The sequence below is a fragment of the Centruroides vittatus genome, unplaced genomic scaffold (assembly GCF_030686945.1).
Source record: "Centruroides vittatus isolate TY-2023 unplaced genomic scaffold, ASM3068694v2 contig_10, whole genome shotgun sequence".
In the NCBI taxonomy this organism is placed as follows: Eukaryota; Metazoa; Arthropoda; class Arachnida; order Scorpiones; family Buthidae; genus Centruroides; species Centruroides vittatus.
Window position 1 is genome coordinate 6,694,338 of NW_027120658.1, and position 23,339 is coordinate 6,717,676.

The following is a 23,339-nucleotide window of genomic DNA, read 5'->3' on the forward strand; positions in this document are numbered from 1 at the left end:
CAGATTAGATTTGTAACAATTCGTCCGCCAAGTACCAGGAGTTTGGTGATTAAACACGAGTCTTGCAGTGATGTATCACTTCTATAATATGAACTACTCCATATACAGATTCTAAGAATATAAAGTTAATAATGTTTTCTTTTTATTTTTAAATTAAGGTTAAGTAGAGTACGTAAGACGAGAATTGTTTAATTGTGTTAACAAAATGTTCGAGTGAATATGCTAAAAAGACATTAACTTGTCATTTGGCGACAGTTTTTTTTTTTTAACCTAATCATCTCGAATAAAGATTGTTGACTGGATTAAAACTATTATTAAAACTATTTAGTCACTAGTTAGCATATTTTAAACAGTAAATTAGGAAAAAAATACAGAAGATTCACCTCTATTTTCCAGCTCGTACTGTTAAATATATACTTGTAGGTACTTATAACTAAGAAGATGTGTTCTGTAGGACTTCTTTCGTATAGAGGAAAGAGAGGAATAAAAACTGTTTAAAATATCCTTTAAAATAATACGTTACGACACGCATGAAAAACGTCACACTAATTGTATATAGATAAATATGGCACTAGAAACGAGTCATTTCATAGAATATCGGATTAGTTTATGAAATCATTAATCAGATAAATATAAATAATGGAAATTTTGAATGTTTTCCATTATTTTGATTTCAGTTTTTCTTGGTTTTCTGTGAAAGAATATATTTCAAAAAATTAAGTAGTTGTGAAGGTGTAACAAAGGTTTCCATTTAAAGTTGGACAATGTAATTATACGACTGTAAAATCTTTATTAAATTTTATAAATAGTAACAAAAATATAGTGTTTTATGGAAGAAAATATAATTATTTAAAAAATTTAAAAAAAAACTTTCCTCATTATAACTGTGAATATTCACTTCTAGCACCGTTACAAATTCAGCTCTACACCCTTTCAGATTATATAAAATTAAATAATTTTAATAAATAAATACTTAAAGATTTTGCGATTTTGCTTACTTCTATAGTAAATTAGAGCAAAATTAATTATATTTAACCTTACAGTTAATGAATATTTATTTTATACAGAAAAAATGCCATAAATGACAAGCTGTATAAGACATAATAGATAAAAGATGGCCCCCAAATAGAACCTTAACAAAGGAGCTGAACATGCAGAACCTAGAACAAGAAATAATACAACAAACAGGCTTAAAAATACAATTTAGAACAATTAGAAATGGCATGAATAAAATAATTAGATAATACAACGTAAATAATCATATTACAATTTAAATAAAAATGCATTAAATATGTTTTTACACGAGTTATTTATACAATAATGGGGAATAAACGTGATTATTCTACTCTAAATTGGTCTATAAACACTTAATTTCTAATGTTTTATAAGAAATTACAATAACTGTATTTATCTCCAAACATTTCCTCTACTTTTACTATAAGTTAAATATTATTTTATTTTTACTAAAATCTCTAACTGATCATATAAGCCTGTATATAAATCTCAAACAATGTGAGATTTTGAAATAACTAACTGTTTAAATCAAGGATTTTTGCATAAAAATAATTTTGATGATCATAAATTTTAATTTTTCAAAGTCATGCTTCAGATTATCATCAAAAGAATGTAAAGTATGTTGCAAGAGAAAAAAAAAACTATTAAATATTTTACAGAATTATCTTTTATTGTAACATGATTTATTATAAAACGGAATTATTACCAGATTTATTAAATGACATTAAAATATAAAATTCGTGTATATAAAGCAAGAATCTTTTTCTTACAAATTTTTATACTTAAAATTATAATTTAAGCTGTATAAATAATATTAAAAGTCTAGATTTACCACAATGTCGAGACTTACGAGCAACCTCATAAAAATGCAAATGTGCCGTTATCATCATTAAATACAATATTGAAAATCGAAAAATTAATATTAATTGTCGAAAGTTTAATATCGTTTTCAAAAATATCTTAATTTTCATATTATCGCAGAGTGAGGACGAACACAAGTAAAAAATAATTCGAATTGTGTACGGTAAATATACCGATCGAGTTTGCTTTGTATAGACCTACATCAGGAAAAATGAGGGAGAGTTTACACCCTTAAGGCAGAAGGGCATTTGTTTTCTCCCATTTTCTGTACTTCTAGGAAGAAGGAGCCTCTCGGCCCTCCCATCTCCGGATAAAAGAAGTTTCCAAGTTCCCGTTCAGGCAAACTACTGTATACACTGTATGCATTATTAATGAACATCGAATGATTTTCCTACTTGAAAGATTCATAAACTATTAGGAATTATACAAACTAAATTGGCAAAAGGAATTTAAATATTAGTCCCTTTTACTTATTTCACAAATTAAAAAGAAATTGTCACTCTAAATTGTGTATATATTTAGTTTAAAAAGCCTTTTAAGCTTGTGTTTAAGAAAAACAGTTTAAATTTCGGATTCTTTTGCGTGTTTAATATGACAAAGTTTTAAATAAAATGTAAAAAATTTGATAATTAATATAATTTTAGAGGTTGAAACTTTACTAATTTGAAGCTTATATAGTACGTTCGTACAATTTAATACGATGGTTCCTTTATAAAAGTATAATTTGAATTTAAAATTATAACTAGTAATAAGAGAGTGCAGTGAACTTTGTACCTCAATTTGTCGATATTGCACATCCATTCTGCAATAATAAACTAAGGCAACACGTAACTCAAGAAAAAAAGAAAGAAAAAATGATAAAAAATATGCAAATTTAGAATAGTGCTTTAAGTAAAATTAATATGTATTTTAAATTAAATTTTAAGGATGATAATTATAAATATATGCTTTATGATACCCAATGAGGAAAATGTTTTCAATCCTAAGCTAAAGTTTATCGGTAATATATGGCGACGTGTTACATCAGCTGAACTGTATATATATTTTACTATGACCAATTAAACGAAAATAAAACACGCAGACGAAGAACATGGGTTCGTTCCCACGCGGGTCAAACACAACTAGGAAAATCACTTCTTGGTTAAAACACAGGCTGAATCATACTTCAATTAGCCTGTTTTGCCCGTTTAAAATAACCAAGGTAGGTCATAACTAAGCTACTCATTTTCACGTTTGATTTAATTATTTGTTAATTTTGAATGAATAAAGGTTATTTTTTCGTATAATTATTCATATTTTTGTTTTTTTACACTTTTTATAATAACTATAAGCATATCATTTGCGGTTAATTTGCGGAATGTGCTGAATCAATGTTTTCGCGTTATAAACGTGATTTAAAATCGCTGAATCAATCGCGTTATAAACGTGATTTAAAATCGATTTTAAATCACGTTTATAACGTGGAAATGCTTAAAATTTTTGTCATTAAAACTTCATTTTAAATTTATTTATATACCAAAATCACTATTTTTACGTTTTGTAAGCTAATTTAAGCATTTTTAACTTTGAAAAATGAAAAACTTCAAAGAGCACGATTTCGTAAAACTATGCTTCACAGTTATTACGTGGAAAATCCGAAATTCCCATCTCTCATAGAGACAAATAAGAAAAAATAAACTTATATACAACGATTAAATATATAATATTCTTCTCTTTTCACTCAGAACGTCCACTAACAAAAAATAATCATTAATTAGACGAATATTTAACATTTAATGTGACAAAAATTCGAGATAAAAATCAAACATATCAATTCTTAATTCGAACAACACACGTTTAGTGATACATTCGGTAGTATGAAAATAATTTATAAGCTATAAGTAATTAAATATAGGTAAATCATTTAACAGAATTTATTAAAATAGGAAGAAGAATGATAAGTACAATCAATCCCGAAGTTATACGCACCCTGGACCAGTGGAGTCTCTCTGTCTCAAGTTCCATGTAATTACTTGAAATACTCGTACTTAGCTATTTAGTTAATAATTTATTATAAATTGTTGTTTCCCTTATTAGTGACTATTGTTTCCCATGACTAATAAGAGAAAAACAAAACATTAGTTCCAAAATTTGGCGTTACGAGCCAGGACCCAGAGGCCCATTTATAAGTGTATCATCAAGTACAGCCATAGTGAATAAACATAAAACGCCAGTTGTTTTTAATTGTAAATATTCATCATGATTTTTAATATGTCATCTACGATATCGGCCACTAAAATGTTACCAAAAATAACAAAAATTATAAATTTCACTGCCCCTTCTACTTAAAATGTTTACGAATAATGAGAAGAGAAATTCTTATCATAGCTTAATATTCTTTGTTAAAAGCGCTTAATAATGATATTTAAACAAATAAGTTTATTATGTTATTTTTCAATCGAATGAATACTAATTAGTTAGAAAATATAAACAACACACAACCTATTTACCAAAATTTTTTCCACTTCTTAGTTTCACTGATTAAAAAAAAAGTATTCGCGTTAATTTAGTAATTTGCATTCTTGTCGGTTTTACAGAATATTGAGTCGGTCATTAGTCATTTTATACAAATAAAATTAAAATATTTTAAAATATTCATTCACAATAATTGATTATTCTATCGTTAGAATATGTTTTTTATACTTTTATAAACAAAAAATAGAATTTATCTCGTTCGCGAGAGGTGTCAGATTCGATTCTTAATGGCTACATTTCGCCTTTCTTCATTAAAATTTAAATATATTTTCGAATGTAAAGTAGGTTAATTGATGGAAAAAAGAAAGAAAAGTCAATAAAAATTTTATTTAAGTGTGTAAAAATGATTTTTATAACTTTTAGGTGGTGCTACTTCGTTTCCTCGCGGTTAAAATGTATTATGACGTGGGTTACATTCGTATAAATATGAAGTTAAAATGACTTGTTTTGTTCTTGATTTAAAAAAGGAAAAAAAAAATTTAACTTTTGTACAAATTTTCGTAGAATATTTTAAAAATTTGAACGGTATTTTAGAATTATCGAATATGCTCCTCCAATTTATTCCAAAATAAAGAGGGAAACTTTGTGTCTGATAACACAATTCCGCATAACTTATAAACAATAATTTGAAATTTGATTTTATTAATTTTGAGTTGCAAGAAAGACTCTGAAGAGTGCTAAAAAAGAATAAAACGAAAAATTATAAATAAATAGCAACATCTGTGGCACTTTCCAGGATCTTTCGTGACGAAATTCAAATTTTTCAAGATTAAAATGTCGTCTTTTACGACAGAATTATTCAGTTTTGCTAATTGAAATATCATCGCTAATTGATTCACTAATGTCATTACAAAAAATTAATGATGAAGAGTTGACTCCTGCAAAGTCTTATTGCAAAAATAAAATAATCAGTCTCAACTAGATGAATATTCATAATACTGTATTGTGTTACAAAACAGTCTTGGGATAGTACTTACGAGATTCATCATTCGTCTTCATTCATAGTTTTTTTTCTTCTTCTATCATATTTTTTAAATATCTATTCGAGCATGGCGGTGCATGGAAAGTTTTGGGGTTCAACATATTTCATTTGGAAAGTATTAAAACACTAAATAACGTGTGTATATTAAATAACTTATATTTACCTGTGTTTCGACTCGTTCAGTTCCTGCTTAGGCTACTGTATTGTTACTCTATATACTGTATTTACTTGTGTAATATAAAAATTATTAAACTACGTTATGAAAAAGAATGTGCTTTTTAATTCTACCCCCTTAAGAATCTTACACAGGGGCTTATCTTTGAGAAAATACTGTTTTCAGCATCTCTCTATGCAAGTATCTCTCTGCAAGTATGCAAGTATCTATACTGTTTTCGATATCTATTTTATACAAGTAGCCTCATAAATAATTATTAGTATATCTTTCATTATTTCCTTTAAATAGTGGAATAATTACAGATAAAAGTACGGTTACGTATTATAAATACAGTGTAAACATTCTATAAGTCACTCTTTCTATGCAAAATATATATTTCACGTCTAAGAAATTCCTGTGTCATTTAAAAAACCACTTATTTTTAAAGAAAATTTTCACAAAAAGAATTGAAAAAATTTAAATTTCTATACGAGAAGTTAATTTTTATAGTCTTAAACCCTTAATAAATTGTATAGATAAAAGCGAAAGTGAGTATTTCCTCCATAAATTTTTTATTTCTCGACAATATTGCCGTCAACAGCTGAGGAAAATAGATTTTAAAGTCAATTGAATGTTTTATTTGTTCCTAGTAATATTAAAATATGTTAAATTCCATTGTGGACATAACATAAAACAGTCGCTGATTTCATAATTTATTAAGAAAAACTTAATATTTAAAATACATTCTCATCAGGAAATTTTTGAATACTTTTTCAGATTTTATTCAACGTAAATAGGATCAATAATTCGATATATGTGTAATTTATTACTATAAAATGAGGGGTTAGAATATTAGAAATTATAAAAGAATGCTGTAAAATGTTTCTTTTATTTATAATTATAGTTTATCCTAGGAAACATCCGGGTGATAAATATGTCAACATGTCAGTCTGATCCAATTCGAGTTCGAATCCAACTCGAAATCTCAAATTTTCTTGGTGGTTTGCGACAGATATTTTACCTCTTTTATAATTGATCGAACCCACTATCATGACACGACGGACATGCAAAAAGAGATCCTATTGGTGCTCTAAGACGTTTATAGTTTAAAAAATAAATAAATAATCTATCTTAAGCAAGCATTTAATTGCTCAAGTTTTTAAACAAAATGGTCATTAGCCACATTTTATTTGCCCTTTATCGCCCGAGATAAAATCTTGACGTAGGTATTTACAAATCTTAGTAACTCGGGAATAAATGCATTTATTGGAAAAACTAATACCTGTATAACAAGGACAAAACAATAAGAAACTTCCGAGTTGCACAAGGTCAAAATTATATATCTACTTTAGAAGCTGTTGATCCCGGAAAAATTCATTGTTTCCATACGATACGATCGATCAATTCGTCGATCGTATCGTATCTGATCGATTACTGAACAAGTCGAAGATTTTCTAGTTTTCCTTTAAGCATAATGAGTATAAACTACAGTGATTTCTTAGTATATAGCCTGTTTACTCGTCATAGAACTTGTAACATCTTGGAGAAGTTTATGTGTATTGATTTAACACCATGTCAAATAATGAACGCATTTATTACATTTAACATTCTAGACCAGAAATCTTTAAACAAACGTCTAAAACGACAAAAAATATCATGAAAACATGAGATAAAATTAGATAATTCAGATGTAAATCCTTTATTTTACTTTGCGAATCATTATAAATATTTAAGAGGATTGTCAATAGATTATCTCCCTTGTTTTTTTTTTAAATAAAATATTAAAAAATAATAGAAGACGGGAGATAAGTGCTTACATTTGCAACATATACATGCCATAGCTACGTTAAAAAATAACATTAATAATTAAAAATAAAACAGATAGATATAACGGTTTCAAATTCTATTGGCAAGATAGATATTATCTGGAAAGGAAACGGGTTTTCCATACTTAATATGTAGCATTATATGCAAACCATTAAGTGATACAGGGCAATTAAATCGATGGTCCGAGATGTTCAGATAAATAAGTGGAAAATTCGTTTCGTCACTATGACGCTAGTGTGACGAAAGTAAGAAGTCGGAAATGATTCGACGCGATCAGAATTCCGTTTCGATGACGTACGAATACATTGGATCATAGAGGCATCATCAAGGGCAACAACATGATACAGGTGTTATGAGATGCGTACAGTACCTATATACATTTTAGTCACGCTATAACCTTGAAATAAGTATACGAAAGGAGTAATGAATAGAAGAATGGTGTAGTAAAATGATAGATCTATTTAACAATCGAAGGCGCATTCAATTATAACGAATAAAAAACAATAAAAATCTGATAAACCTTGGCATAAATGCAATCGATGCTTTTTCTTTCGCAAAAGTCATAATTGAACTCCCTTTGATAGTATATTGTAAGCTTCCTCTAGCTCTTTTATTTCTCTTACATTAAAAAAAAATATCCGTGTCGTATACTATATCAAGGTCGTGGCGAGCGAGGTCAGAGTTAAAAATTCAGAAATTTCTCATTTAGATTATTAGAAAATCATTAAAATTCGATTCAAATAATATCTTTCAAAAAAAAAAACTTCAAATATTTTAATAACTAGCAAGCAATGGAAGTATTTTTTAGAATATGCGACAGGTGTGGAGGTGGCCATTGTTAAAGGTATACGACTAATTAAACGACAGATATTTGAACCCCGGAGACAAACATTTTAACAATATATATATATATATATAAGAATATATTATTTCTAAATAATTATTTATCACTTCTAAGAAATATATTTTAATGTCATTTGTATAATTTTATTCTGTAATTACCTGATGGAAATTAATGCTTTAGTGATATTTTCGACCGTTAATGAAATGGAAACGTCGAAATAAACAAGGACATTTTATATAATACAATATAATATACCGTATAATGACGAATATCAAGAAGAAAAAATTGAAATGAAGAAATTATAGAAAATTATTTCATAATTTAAGAGAACAATACATAAATAAAGAGAACGTGACTTGTTTCGTGTATAATAAAGAATTTAAGATGAATTTAGCCAACAGCACACACGTAGAATGACTTTAAATTATCTTCTCACTCAAATTTTCAATTAAATCAAATATATAGGCCTATATATATATATAACAGTTTAAATTTATAAAAGTTCACATATTTATTGAATTCGATCTAAAAGTTCGATTCTATTAATAAATATTGGCACGTTTTCATTGATTTTGTGCGTCACAATACATCCAAACAATAAATTCATTATATATTCCTCCTTCGTTTGAATGACAAAGTGTTTAGAGAGGTTCATTGAGTTATACACGACAAACACTCGATTTTTAACATAATTAAATTTTATTTCTATTTTTATAAGTTAAATATAATCACTTTATTATATATACTTTTGTTAGTTTTTAATATATCTTAATAAATATCGACGAAATTCCATCGAAATTCTATACTCAATCGAACGAATTAAAGACATTCGTAATATACAAGTAAGTTCGAAGAGGGATTTAAACTTTAAATCGAAAATTTCATTAATTATTGTTAATAAAAATAGATCAAATTAGATAATTTGTGAAGACGATCCTCTCGACCACTTTTCTTTGATATCGATACAGTACGAAATTAATCTCTATGTACAGTAGGTACACATCTACCATTTTAGTTACCGAGTTACATCTTTCTTCTTGATGCTAATTGATATATCGTGTCCACTTAAAGAGAAATATTAGGTATGGCGTTGAAAGTGATATTTTCTGATGCTTGGAAAAAGTAACCAATCCAAAATATCCCAGAAGAGTCAACTGTGAAACATGTCAATAATGCTGTTTTACGTGAATTAAATTAGATTCTGAAGATTCAGTTAATGGTTGTCGACTTTTTTGCAACAGTGTACTACACATACTACACATTCTACAAAGTCCTTCATACTTTGGAGGTAAATTAAGAATTAAGGAATAGGTTAATGAAAAACAATAGGGATGTATAGGATGTGTACAACAATTTAAACAAAATAAACAAATAAAAGTGAACATTCGTGAGTTGAGGACGATTCGACACTCCTTGTTCCTTTGTTAAAAGAAAAGTACTCAAGGATGTGATTTCTTTGTGTTCAGAAAAATTACTAATAAATTCATTGTTTAGCAAATTATGCAGACTCCAAGAAATAGGGAATGTGATGAAAATATCTGTATACTGATCCTTGAATTTTAGTTAAGATAAATACAAATTAAAACTAATTTATTATAGTCCAAAATAGTTTAAAACAATTTAAATTGTAGTCTATTATTACGCTTATAACATTTAATCAAACAGTTAATTTCTAATTCTTAAATGATTCTATAAACCTAATAATTCATAATTCATGACATATTTTAGCATCTAATCTTTAAAAATCTTTAAATTATACTCAACATATATTTTCTCGTTTATTAAGAATACTTACGTGTATAATATTCGAAACGAAGACTTGTTTGGCCTTTATAATAACGTATTATTTCTCAAAAACTATAGCTTTTAACTGAGAAGCAACTTATAAGGGATTTACGAGATCCACTTGAATCAAAAACCGAAGTTCTTACACAAATACGCGCAATTATAAAAATTGCTAAACATTAAATAGAACAAAGATAATCAAGAAAAATCCTTGATAAAGTAGAATACGTCTGTGGAATTTCTAGATGTGTCAATCAAACAGATATGGAAACATTACTGTTAAAAATTCATATCGACTATTCTAGGTAAACGAAACAACACTGCATAGATAATTTCATTAATTGTTTAAAATTCTTTTCCCCCTGTAGGTACTAACAAGTGCTTTTTTTAGCAAGCCCTTTATGGATTCAGTCAGACCAAAAAAGGGACGCAGGGTAGTCTGGGAGGGGCAAATCCCCTGAAAACTTCCCGGAGATTTTCTACCCGTCTGAATTCTATTTCGGGTCCTCCAAAGCTGTAGGTCTCCATCCTAACCACTCGGCCATCCGGCCGTCTCAATTTCACTACATAATTTTCAGTGCCGTGAATGGACTGTGGAAACTAGGCTAGTTCCCTAAATTCCTTTAAGTACCGTATAAATATCATTTTAAATGCATTTGTATTTGTAACCTTTCACTTGAAAAATATATATTTTTCCGTATGTTTCCCATCTGGCCTCCCCTCTCTTACGCTGAGTTGAACTATTCCACGAGCCAACCTGAACATCCCTCAGGGCTCCTTTAATTAACTCGTCGACAGCAGACACGTGTTCCTATCGTACTATTGTGTTTCGTGCGCTGTGCTTATTGAAAACAACACTGTATTAGTGAGTTTTGTATTTTTATTACTATAAAACACTTGAAAGTTCTCATCTAAAGTGTGAACCTACTTAAAAGATGATATATGTAATTAGGTAGCTTTGAGTTCAACTTGGAAGGGGATTTGTTAGGAGAAGCATGTCCTATGCAGCGAAACACAATGCAGTTTGAATCTAAGAATAATGCAGCTAATCGAAGTGAATCGTCATAGCAGGGTGAAATCAATCGAAGATTTCTGTGCTGTATTCTGGATGGCCTGCTTGAAACGTCGTTTGGAGCCTTAAGTTTCTAAGAAAAAATATAGCAACGAGTTGCTTAACTTTCCTGGCAACATTTAAAACTGAATGTGACGCCATCTCTTATGATGCTTTATTTTAACATTTTTAAAATGTTTTAATTATAAAATGGCAAAAAGCTTAATTTTGAATGTAGGGATAGGTTTTATTTTAAAAGAAAAATTGTAAATGCTAATAACGATAAAATCGTCATTAATTAAATTCGACCTACTCGAGATATGATACACGACCTCCCTCTATCTCCCCACCCTCTCGACCAAAATTTAATAGCATCAATCCCCCTAATATACAAACCGCCCTGAAAAATTTCAGAAATTTTCGACGAAAAGCACAGGAATTATTAAGCATCAAAGTGGTTGAACAAACACACACTAACGTCCCTACATACAGAAAAAAAACCTCGAATTTTTTGTATTTCTCGACGTTTCAAGGTCCATGAATCCAAAAATGTAAAAATCTTAAGGATCATTACTTGACCGATGGCCATACTTTCCCTCTGTTAAAAATTCTAAGAAAATCTCGGAATAAGAACAAGTAAATTTCAGAAGAAAATCTAAAACTAAATTAGCTAAAGCTAATTTGAAAGGCGCGTTGTCCTATGGGCAAAAAGGGCAATTGTCTGGGGACCCTATCAACAGGGAACCCAAACCAATCTTTTATTGTCGAAACTGTACCTGGGGTCCCCTGATTGAAATTCACTTGGACCCAATGAAGGTATAAGGGCCACTGTTTTATTAGTCTTATCTCGATTCCTAAGTATTCCTAATAAACTTTCCCAAGAATTAGCAATTCATTATAGCAAATAATTAAAAGAACTTCACTAAAATTATTCAATGGTAATTATGTAAACATGTATAATATAATTAATTAATTTACAGCCAATAATAAACATATATTTCATAAAACTGATAATAAAGTAACATAGTATTTTTATATTTCTGTAAAATGTGTAAGTGAAGCAGCATCTCATGCGCGACGGCTTTGTGAGGAATGTTTCTATACAAACGATTGGAATGACGACGTTCCTTATCATTAACAATACTTCCCTTCCGTAGATTCTATAGAAATAATGAGAAATATTCTTTGATACTGTTGAAATATTCAACAATTCATGCAATTCTTTTGTACTGAAAATATTCCTTCAAATATTCCAAATATACTGTACTTAAAAACCACTCGAAATTCTCATATTAAAATTATTAGTTTTCTACTACTAAAATTTAATTATTAACGGTTATTAATTAGTTTTATATTCTATAATTAGTAATTACTTCTTATACTAAATAAATCTTTCTTTCGACATCATTTAAACTTTAAAAATAAACAAATGAAAGCTTCAGCTTTACATTTTCACAAGATAAATTCGACTTCTGCGAATATATAAAATTCAAATTAAATTATAATTACCTGTATATGTTTTAAATGTTGTTTTTAACTGAATATATGTAGAAAAATCTCTTAACTTTAAGAAAGAAATGCTGTTTAAACAATATTTACCAGACTAACGGAAGAGTGAACGAAACCTTAAACAATAGGAAAGGACTTCTTGGTTTTGGCACAGTCAATGGGTCGAGTATATGCCCAAAGGCTACCAGGGAGAGCACACAAGGTGGTCTTTGAAAGGTCCGAGACTGTTTACACATTCGTTTTTCTCAAATTTCTGGCAGTCTACAGATAAGTAACGTGCGATAACATTATAATAAGCACTTAAAGATCAGCTTAAAACGGAAAAACTTTGATAGAAAATTGAAAGTAAAGATTTAATGTAGTGGAAAAAGCGCGAGTATCAATAATAGCTACTATCTATTCGCTACTGTAGGCTACTATCAGTTAACAAAGATTTGAATCTGGATAATTACTAAATTTAACGAATTCTGAGAAATACTTTTAACTGTACTTGATTATTCTAGGAAAAATTAAAAATTTTTATCCATAGAACGAAGTGCATAAAATATTTGTAAGATCAATTTAAAACTACTATATTAAATATTTTTATGGACTTTTCCGCTTCAAATTTTGTTTATAAGTAGCTTTCTAAGCAAGTATTTTTTAAATAAAATATTTTACGAAATATTCTCTATTTATGGAATGTAAAAATACTAAAAATATAACTCCTAAGCACCTACTTGTTTACTGTACATCAATATACAAAACCTACACGAATATAATAAATATATATATATATAATACACGTTTATAGAATTTAATTCGAAATATTAAAGAAGTTTAAACCATTTCGAAACTAAAACACACGACTTAAAAATTTAACTAAATCAAAACGGAAACCTTTGAACTCTTTTTAGAAAATAAAACCAGAAACCAGAACTGTTAAGAGTTTATGTATATATAAAGGCTAATCTAATTTACAAAGTCCTTTATAAATTTAAAGAAACGAATATATCCAACTATGGTTATAAAAGTGTAGATTAAAGGTTTAGTAAGTTGGCCCAACAGGTCTTACTAGTGAGAACGTTTCCTGTTTCCTCCAAATGTTATGATGTCAAGGAGTTTTACTATCTGTTATTTAAAATATACGGCATTATTCTGGGGAATATTAAAGAATGCAAGAGAAAAATATAAAAAATATATTCAAACCTATGTTTAACTTTGTGTCCTACTTACTAAAATACCATTTATTCTCTTCGTCTTCGGCTTATTTTAATAAAACAAATGAGCTTTATCGCATCAACTTTTATCTAAATTACACTTTAATCGTGGATTAATATAATACCATCGTTTTTTATATCATAAAATAATTGAGAAAATTATATATATATTATAATATAGTATAATACATAGTATATTAAACTATATTATACAGTAATATACAGTATTGTTATATGTGTGTGATAATGCTGTAGTATATATATACTGTATACATATTGTATAATTTCCTCATCGTAAACCTTTGGATATTGAAATTGCTAGTTGAAATTCTCAAACTTACTTAATAGCTTAAGATTATAGAGAAAGGAATAATATATAATAGGCCTATATTAAAATATACTCCATGTACAGTATATTAAATAAGGAAATTTAGTAGCTTGTAATGTTAGAAAAAGTATCCTAATTTCGATTTTTTTTAAGAAAAATGTCTATACTAGTCAATGAATTTGTCAAATTTGAAAAATAAAATAGAATAAAAGCTGTTAACTGACATTAAAAATATTAGGTTAAGGACAATTTGTATGAAAATATACTTTTTAAGATCAACGTTAGGAGAAGGAACTTACCTTAAAGCCGAAGAAAGGTAAAAGAGGGATAACAAAAGTGGACAGAAGTATTTACGAAGGAATGGCACGTGGACCGATTATGACGTCAATATCCTTCACGGTTGCAACTTGTCCCGAATGGCGGGAAATTGCACGCTTCTATCACGTTGCATTCAATTCTTTTGATATAAATGTTTGTTCTGCCGACAGATTTATTAACTGGAGGGTAAATTCCAAATTTTATTTTTCCCTAACGTTATTACGCATAAATAACAATAAATCATTAACTACCACCGGTTATATTACGATTTATTTTAGAATAGGTCTTTAAATATTCTCAAGGTAAATTTATTCCTAACGATGCTAATTAAATTAGACTACTCAATGAATATTAAAACTGTACTTCTACAAATGAGTTAATTATAATTTCGAGATTATTTGTGAAAAAATTAATATTTTTGATTTTTTTAAATTGATTTAAATCAATTAAAAACAGTAAAATAATACGAAAATACATACTTTACTCTCTTTCTCTCTATAGGGCACTTACAAAACTCAGTGAAGTTACACAGATAAAACTACTTATATATAAAAGTAGTTTTGCTTCTTGAAACAATTATCAATAATTTAATGTAAGAAACGAAACAGTTTTGAAATCTTACGTATCAAAAGTCAATGGAGAATCCGGAAATAGTCTTGAGAATACTTTATATAAATTAATGATAAAGGCAAAGTATGAATATCTAAAACAGTGAAATAACCACAATGAAATATATAAATTAATAAATAGCGAATAAAAATACGAATATCCGGTGTTTAATTAGTAATTCCAGAAATGAAATAGTCTAAAGTATGAATTATTTATTTATATTTCGAAGTGTTAACCAGAAAAAAAAGAGATTATTCTCGACGAGTTACACTTAATATTGCTAAAATTACACATATAATGCGCAAGTATGACGTCAAATTTGTGGGTTTTAAATTTTAATTCTTTTTTTTGGAGTTATACTATGAAGTGATTTTTTTGAATTCTTAAATTCGGTAAATAAATTATTCATTTAATTAAATAAAAAAAATAATAATAATGAGTTCGTTTCTATATATTTAAACTGTTAGCAGCGTTTATGTCAAAGGTTACTAAAAAATATGCACTTTAATAAATAATTTAATTTTATAAATTTTACATTGACATAGATCTATAAAAGTTTATATACAGGTTTACGATTTAAAATTAATTTCTTTATTTTCTGCAGGGTCTTATAGATTAGCCATAAAAAATTCGGTGTCGATCAGTCAATAGGTTTAGAAGAGTATAGAGAACAGACAAACGGACGGACGAACATTTTGACACTCTATTATATAGGTCTATATATATAGATGTACTTTAAACCTAATTTTTATTAAAATTTCCGAAAATAAAGGCTATAATTTATGCAAATTTATATAAAAATATAGAAAAATAAGTAAAAAATTTTTATTTATTGAATATAGAGTTTTTTTAATTATAAATCTTAATTATCTATTAATTAAAATAATATTTTTAAAATAGTCAAAAAAATAAGTTTCATTTTTGTTTTTGATTAAAAACTATTTCCTGTTTCCATTTTGCAACGATAAAATATATAATTTTAATTTAAATTTTAACCAAATTGTTTCTTAAAAAATAAATAAAATTAACTGAAAAAAATAAAAATAAAAAGCGAAAACAAGGCAGATCTATGTCAAAAGCTCTCGACCTTGGGATGAAGGTGGATAATTTTAATCAGACTAATAAATTTATCACTTCAAACGGAACTGCTTATGACGAAAGAAACAAAAGGATAAGGAATTGCTTCATTTTAAGAAACTTTTCTTTCAAACAATACTTTTATTATTATTATTTTATATAGGGCTATATAATAACCAACCGGAACTCCTTGTTAACACTTACTTTATTAATCAGTCTTTTAATCTAAAGAAAATAACATTATGATATTTCATTATACAGATTTCAAAACTATTTCTCACGCTAAATATATATATATTGTATGTGTGTTTTGTACATTATTAATACTAAGTGATGATAAGAAGGAAACACTGTACAATTGTTGTTTGGATGGATACAAATCTACGACGTTTCAGTTAATGTAATTATTGTAATAAAGCAAGATTACTCCATAAAAATTATATTTAAAAGAAATTATTATTAATTTTTTAAAATAAATTTTAAATTTATTTCAAAGTTTTTATTAAATTACGTGTTAAAAATGATTGTTTTCATAAATAATTATGTTTTATGAATCAAAACATTTTTCAGAATTTTATAGAAAATGTCGTAAGAATTTGAATTTTCTGACTTGTCCTAAAGTAAAATTAATTTAATAAGAGAAGAAAACATTAAATATTTAATAAATTAAACAATTATCTATAATTTAGTACAGTAGAATTCCAAGCAACGACCATTTTTTGTGTTTTTTTCAATGACCTTCGGTGGCCTCTTTTTTAGAGGTTTAACTGTACTTTAATCAAAGAAATTTATTTACATTCAGAATAAAACATATAAAAAATACATAATAAAAATATTGTTTTTTTTAAAATTATTTTTATCATTTCTTCAGTCCTAATTCTATTTATTTTTTGAACAATTGAAATGAAATATGTAGAAACTTTTTGACCTAATTTCTTAATGATGTGCAATTTAAATACACTTATTCTTACTTTATATTTATATATATACACAGTATCTATATATTATATAAAATGTTCCAGTTTCAATTTTTCTTGGCAAAGTACTATATATTCTGAAATATTTATATCATTTTAATACCCTCATTATAAGTCTATTAAGCACTAACTTGCCATTTTTTAGAGTAAACCGGAGAAAATATTTGTTTTTTTTAAATATTTTAAAGAGAATTTTTCTAAATTATGATATTCCCGGGCGAAAAGTAATTAGGACAAATATTAAAATGGAAACAATATTAAAAATTTGGATATTTTACCCACAATTGTTTTATTTATAACGAAGTATTAAGGGGACATAAGTAGAAGGAGTGTGATGTCCAGGTGGTACCCTGTAGAGTAACTACAAAAACTTCGATGCAAATGAGTGAAACGGTTTAGATACGTATGAGAGCAGACAGATAAACAGACGTTCTATTATATATATATATATATATATATAATATATATATATATATAGATTTAGATACGATGACATAAAAAACACAAAGTAAGCGTATGTACTTGAAGTCAATAGCGTACGTAAAACAATGAGAATTAATAGAATTTTACAACATTTCTTTAAAATAAAAATGAATAAATAATATAAATTAAAGTATAAATTTATAACCTTGAAAACAATTACTGTATTATCTTATTATTATTATTATTATTATTATTATTACTCGATTGAATAATAAAAATGAAATAACTAATTGTTTGTATATTTTAAATATTGTTTTCATTTTAAACTGTGTTTAATATAGCCTATTATTAAACTGATGTGAGTCATTGTTGATATTGTGATGCGGGAGTATAACCGGTTGATACAGTGAATCAATTTGAAAATATTAAAGATTATCGATCAAGGAAGTCGTTTTCTTCGCAAGCAAAAATCCCCACGATTTAAATATGGCTGTTTTCATAACAGTTGAGTAAATTACTTCTATTCACAATCAAAATAATATATACTTTTTCATAAGAAAAAAAGAGTAAAATTTTAGTAAGTAAATTAATTTAGACTCAATAAACGTAACTAAAAAGTCGATTTTTCTCACTAAAATAGACAAAAAATATCAAAATTCTCTAAAAAAAATAAGTTTTCTCAATAAAATTGATTAAAATCCTTGATTTGTACTCGCAACACTGTTTTTAATCATTTTAGATTAAAAACAGTGTTTTAAGTAAGTAAAAAAAAATACATTTTAACTGTTTAAAATGGACTTTTTATACTAGAAAAATAGTTACAAAATCATTGTAAAAGAAAAAAATGTAATATCTCTTTCTAAATAACGACCGTAAAATATAATTTGAAATGGGACAAGCAAGCAATTTAAGTATCTAATAATTGCGGAAGAGAAGTCGGACTAAGCTTTGATTTGTTTAAAAGTAATCAAGAATCATCGCAAACACTAAGTTATTTACTACATCTAGAAGTCATTGTTGTGTAAAAAAGAAAGTTACGTAACTATTCTTCGATTTTTTCCTCAAAATAATAAAAAACTCTTCCTAAATTTCGAAATTTTATTTAATTTTTAATGATTTTAAATCAGTTTACAACGTATATAAACATTCACTTGTTTGAATTGTCGAGTTGTCCATCTTTACTTTCTCAATATTAAAAATGACAATTAAATATTTTAAATATAAATATAATTAAAAATATATATTGCAAATTAAATTTTTAAACGTATTAAATGCAAAAAAAATTAATAATTTCCGTGTTTAAATTATTCGCACATTAATAAAATACTAACAGAAGTCTGCATTGAAGTAATAAATGTAATGCTATATTTTCGTTACTTATACATAAAATAGTAATAAAAAGATGAGGAAATGTCGGATATTTTTCGTTGTAACGGAAAGGGAATTGTATAAATTCGAAAATAAATTAAATTTGTTTAATTCATTAACTAATTAAGCTTCCATTGCGACAGAAGAAATAGGCGAATGTCGTTTAGAAAATGAGGAAATAAACCGAAAACGTAAACGATTATTGAGGAAGAAATGGTAGAAAAGTATAGTCACATGTATTCGTGATGGATTTATAAAGAAACTGGAAGCGTAACGATGTTTTATATCCACATAACACGACCTACTTTTTACGTTATGTATCTCTCTCCCCTTCATTGTACTGTACATTTCTCACGTTAAGTACATCAGCCTCGGTCGTGCGATTTCACATTAAAATACAATTCGTAACAAATGAAAATAGAACGTAAAATAAAAGAAACAATGTTCTAATTTTCTTTCATTTTTCAAAAATTAGAATTCAATAATTTCTATTAAATAATAACAATAACACAGATGAACGTACACAAGTCTGCTATAAGATTTCACATACGTTTCTATTGTAAAATATTGGTAAAATTTTAAGTATAATGTATAAATTTTATAGTATTTTACCTGTAAGCTCTGCTTGCTAGTGTAAATCTCCATTAGTTGCAGGTAAGAGAAAGTATTTAGGTGTCGGGATTGGCTGCTGTGCTTCGAAAACTGTGGACAATATAAAATAAAACATGCACCTGTTAACAACAACATTACCAATTGGATTAGTTATAATTCATTGCGCACGTAGCAGATATTTTAAGACATTTATAGAGTGTGACAAATGAACCTGCAATTAAATAAGTTACGTTTTCGCTGGACGTCATGTAAACAATCATCCTCTATTATTATTATTATTAATTATAAAATTAAACTTCAAATCTTTTAATTCTATTCAAATCCTGTATTTGTTTGATTTCTATACTCTAGAAGCAAATATTTAAATTAAATTAAGATTTAATTAATGTTAAAGTAAGGCCTGGGAGGTGAAATTGGGTGTATTTAATATTACACAATTAAATTTTGTCGTAAACATTAATTTGCAAAAAAAACATTAATTATTATTTTATTTTATAATTTTAGAATATTTAAAAAATTATTTTATTAATTTTTTATATCTCGAACTTGTTGATATTTGATAAATCGAATTTGTATATTTAAGAATAGCCAAATACGAGCGAGTGATATATATAAAACAAATCGAATTGACATAAGAAAAATGTATCAACTTACATAACTATCCTTCGACAATGACTTTTGTATCATACATGTTATAGAACACTTATTTTCGATGACACACCGTAATTGTCAATATTCCCCCTTGACCTAAGATGTAGTAAAGTTCGCACGATGATTTGAGAGCAAAGCTGTCGTATGATGTCTACCCTAGCAACAAAGCTATTTCTATTCTGTTTCTAGACAATAAAAGACCCAGTAACCTTCCATGCCTTGTCAGGAAGTTGTGGGAACGTGGAAGGGGTTTTCTTTCTACTCCAGCTAAGCGACAGGTGGTATGAAAACTTCACCCAGAAAACAGTAATTCTGGATAAAAATATCTATAGCTTCAAACTCTTAAAGAATTTAGGGTATTTGCTTAAGGTTAAGGCAATTTACTACTGCTTGAATATTTAAAATATGCAAATTTAATATAAAGACCATGGTAACACGATCCTACACAAGAATAAATCTACGTAACAATGATTTACGTTGTAAAATTGATCATATAAACAGTAACTTGTCCAAATGTTGGTGTTTTGTATGCAATTTTCTATTCGAAAAATAAACAGGAATGAATTATATAACAAATAATTTGGCTATATTAATATATTCTCCACGTTTGAGAGGCAGAAGAATGTTTAAAATGTGAACAATGAACCTTACAATCTGTTATTTACTAATGTTTGACGTCTGTCTCTTCCTCTTAGATAAGTAATTAAATAAGCTGATGATGAAATGTTACAAAATCATGAACTTCACACACATCTAAATAGAAATTTTTTTACACAGAGCATTACAAATAAAGAGTAAAGTAAGTAAAACGGTTTAATTAAATCATCTAGATATGAAGTAAGCAAATATTTTGGTTACTTATGTAAACTGAATGAGTCGATAAAAATTGATAAGTTATAACGAAAAAAAACACATCATCTGAGGAAGAGAATGTATTGTTCTAATCGATAAGTAAGTTCGTATCAACGTAAAAATGTATCGATGAAGATTAAAAAGTAAATAAAACAGTTAAATTAAACTTACTCGACATAAAGTAGAAAAGGGTTTGAATTTCGACTCAAAATTTTGCATTAGTCTACACTTATTTTATTTCATCAGGCATTAGTATGTATCATATATTACACAATGCAACGATCTTTGTTTAACCGAACATGGACACGAACAAAGTGCTTATTTGCATCTTTGGATAGATTTCTCTTATCTTCCTTCGATGCATTATCTAACGTTACAGTCGAGATTCTTCATACGGTTATCTACGTCACAATTTCTCTGGTTACTTTCCCGGTTGTTATACCTAACAGAGGTGAAGTATGACGATTGGACATAAAGTGACCCCACCTAAGATTTTTACATCTTTAGACTTAGAATACCTTGAAAAGTCGTGGAATGCAAAAAACTTCAGGGGTAATTTCTGTATGTATGAATGTGTGTGTGTGTGTGTTTGTCATAATTTTGTTCACCCTGTTTGAAGCTTAATAACTCCTGTGCTTTTTGTTAAAAATTTCCGCAATTTTGCAAGGAGGTTTATTTATTAGGGGCTTGATGCTATTAAATTTTGGTGGTTAAAGGTCGACGAAGTGGGGAGATAAGGAAGGTCGTGTGTATCTTCAGTAGGATCGGACTTAATGACGATTTTACTCGTTATTAGCATTTACAAGTTTTTATAAAACCCACCCCTACCTTGAAAATTAAGCTTTAAGCCGTTTTATAAAGATTTAAAACGTTTTTAAATAAAATATGATAACAGATGGCGTCACCAAAATTTTAAATGTTGCAGGGAAAGTTCAGCAACTCGTTGCTGGTTTATTTAAAAAAAAATTCTTTGTGATATCACGTGGCGGAGATTGAGATCCTCAAAATTTTATATCAAAGAGCAAACCCGAGACTTTCTATAATAACTCTTATTGTTCTATAAATTAATGACGCTCGTTGATTGTTAATATTCATTGATATTAATAAATAAAATATCTTAATTTTAAACTTGGTTAGTTTATAAGTGGGAGAGTGCACGACCTTTAACCTCAGCCGACAATCGTTCCTTATCGTGATTGAAAATACGCTCATGTTACTTATTTGTACTTCTCTTGGGCATTTACTACTTTAATTCCAACAAAATAATCAATATTCATTTTATCGAGAATTAATTTAATATAAATAATTCTCGATAAAATGAATATTGATTATTTTGTTGGAATTAAAGTGAATAAAATAAATCTTCCAGAAAACCGGAACGGTAATTATAACGAAAGACACTATAATTGTCTCACATTTGTGTTAATTTTTCCATCTTGCTGAGATAACATAACATAAGGTTAGTATGTTTCGTTTCGTGAATAAAATAATTTGTAAAATGCATAGGTACTTTCGCTGAATATATAAAGTATAATATAGGATGAATATTTTAAAAAACGTTAAAAATAGTGTAAAGTGATGCATTTTGAAGCCTCTTTCAGCACAGTATTTTCGGGATCTTCAACGTTTTCAATACTTGTTTTGAGGTGATTATGCGAAGATGAATATGCAAATATATTTTTATACTTTAACATATTCATCACAATTAAAAATAAAGAAGATAAGACACCAAATCATCATCAGTTTCGTGTGATGGTACCTGCGGATTTCAAAACGATCCATTACAATATTTTTCTTTTTAAAATGCTTTATGACTTCTAATTTACAATATATCAATAGGATTTCGGATAAAATTTACATAAAATTTCAGAATATTCTTTCAATAAAGTGCCATGATGAGACTGTTGCTTCATCTACCTTGACTTATTTAATAAATTAAGATCACGACACTATACAACTAGGGCTGTGCTGGATTTGGATTCGATGTTTAGAAGCACGCAACAGGATTTCAGTTTTTGGATACATTAAGGATGGTCACGTAAATCGGACATGGGAGACGAATCTAATATTCAAATTTATCGAGTAGATACATATAACAGCAGGAAAGAAAATCCTTTCGTCACTATCCGTCCTCCACATGTACATAATGCAACTAGTTCACTAGTCTATAACCTACGCATCTGACCTAAAAACATGATTCTTAATGGCATATATAATCGAGAGTCACACATCCATCTCTCTTTAGAAATACAAAATTCTGTATATACAGGGCGATACATTTAAGATTGAACACTTATTATGTGGAATATCTCCGTATAAAATGAAAAGATGAACATGAAACATGAATGGAACGATTCTTTATTTCGTGACGAAGCAGTCGACCA

At 27.6% G+C, this 23,339-nt stretch overlaps 1 protein-coding gene across 1 annotated transcript in view; it reads right to left on the reverse strand.

Moving 5' to 3' along the window:
- LOC136978323 (solute carrier family 41 member 1-like) overlaps positions 1-19,558 on the reverse strand; it is a 34,815-nt gene extending 15,257 nt beyond the window's left edge. The window contains exon 1 of the mRNA XM_067274061.1: positions 19,453-19,558. The gene's annotated coding sequence lies outside the window, so the exon portion shown is untranslated. The remainder of the gene's footprint in view (positions 1-19,452) is intronic.
- Positions 19,559-23,339: the final 3,781 nt, after the last annotated feature.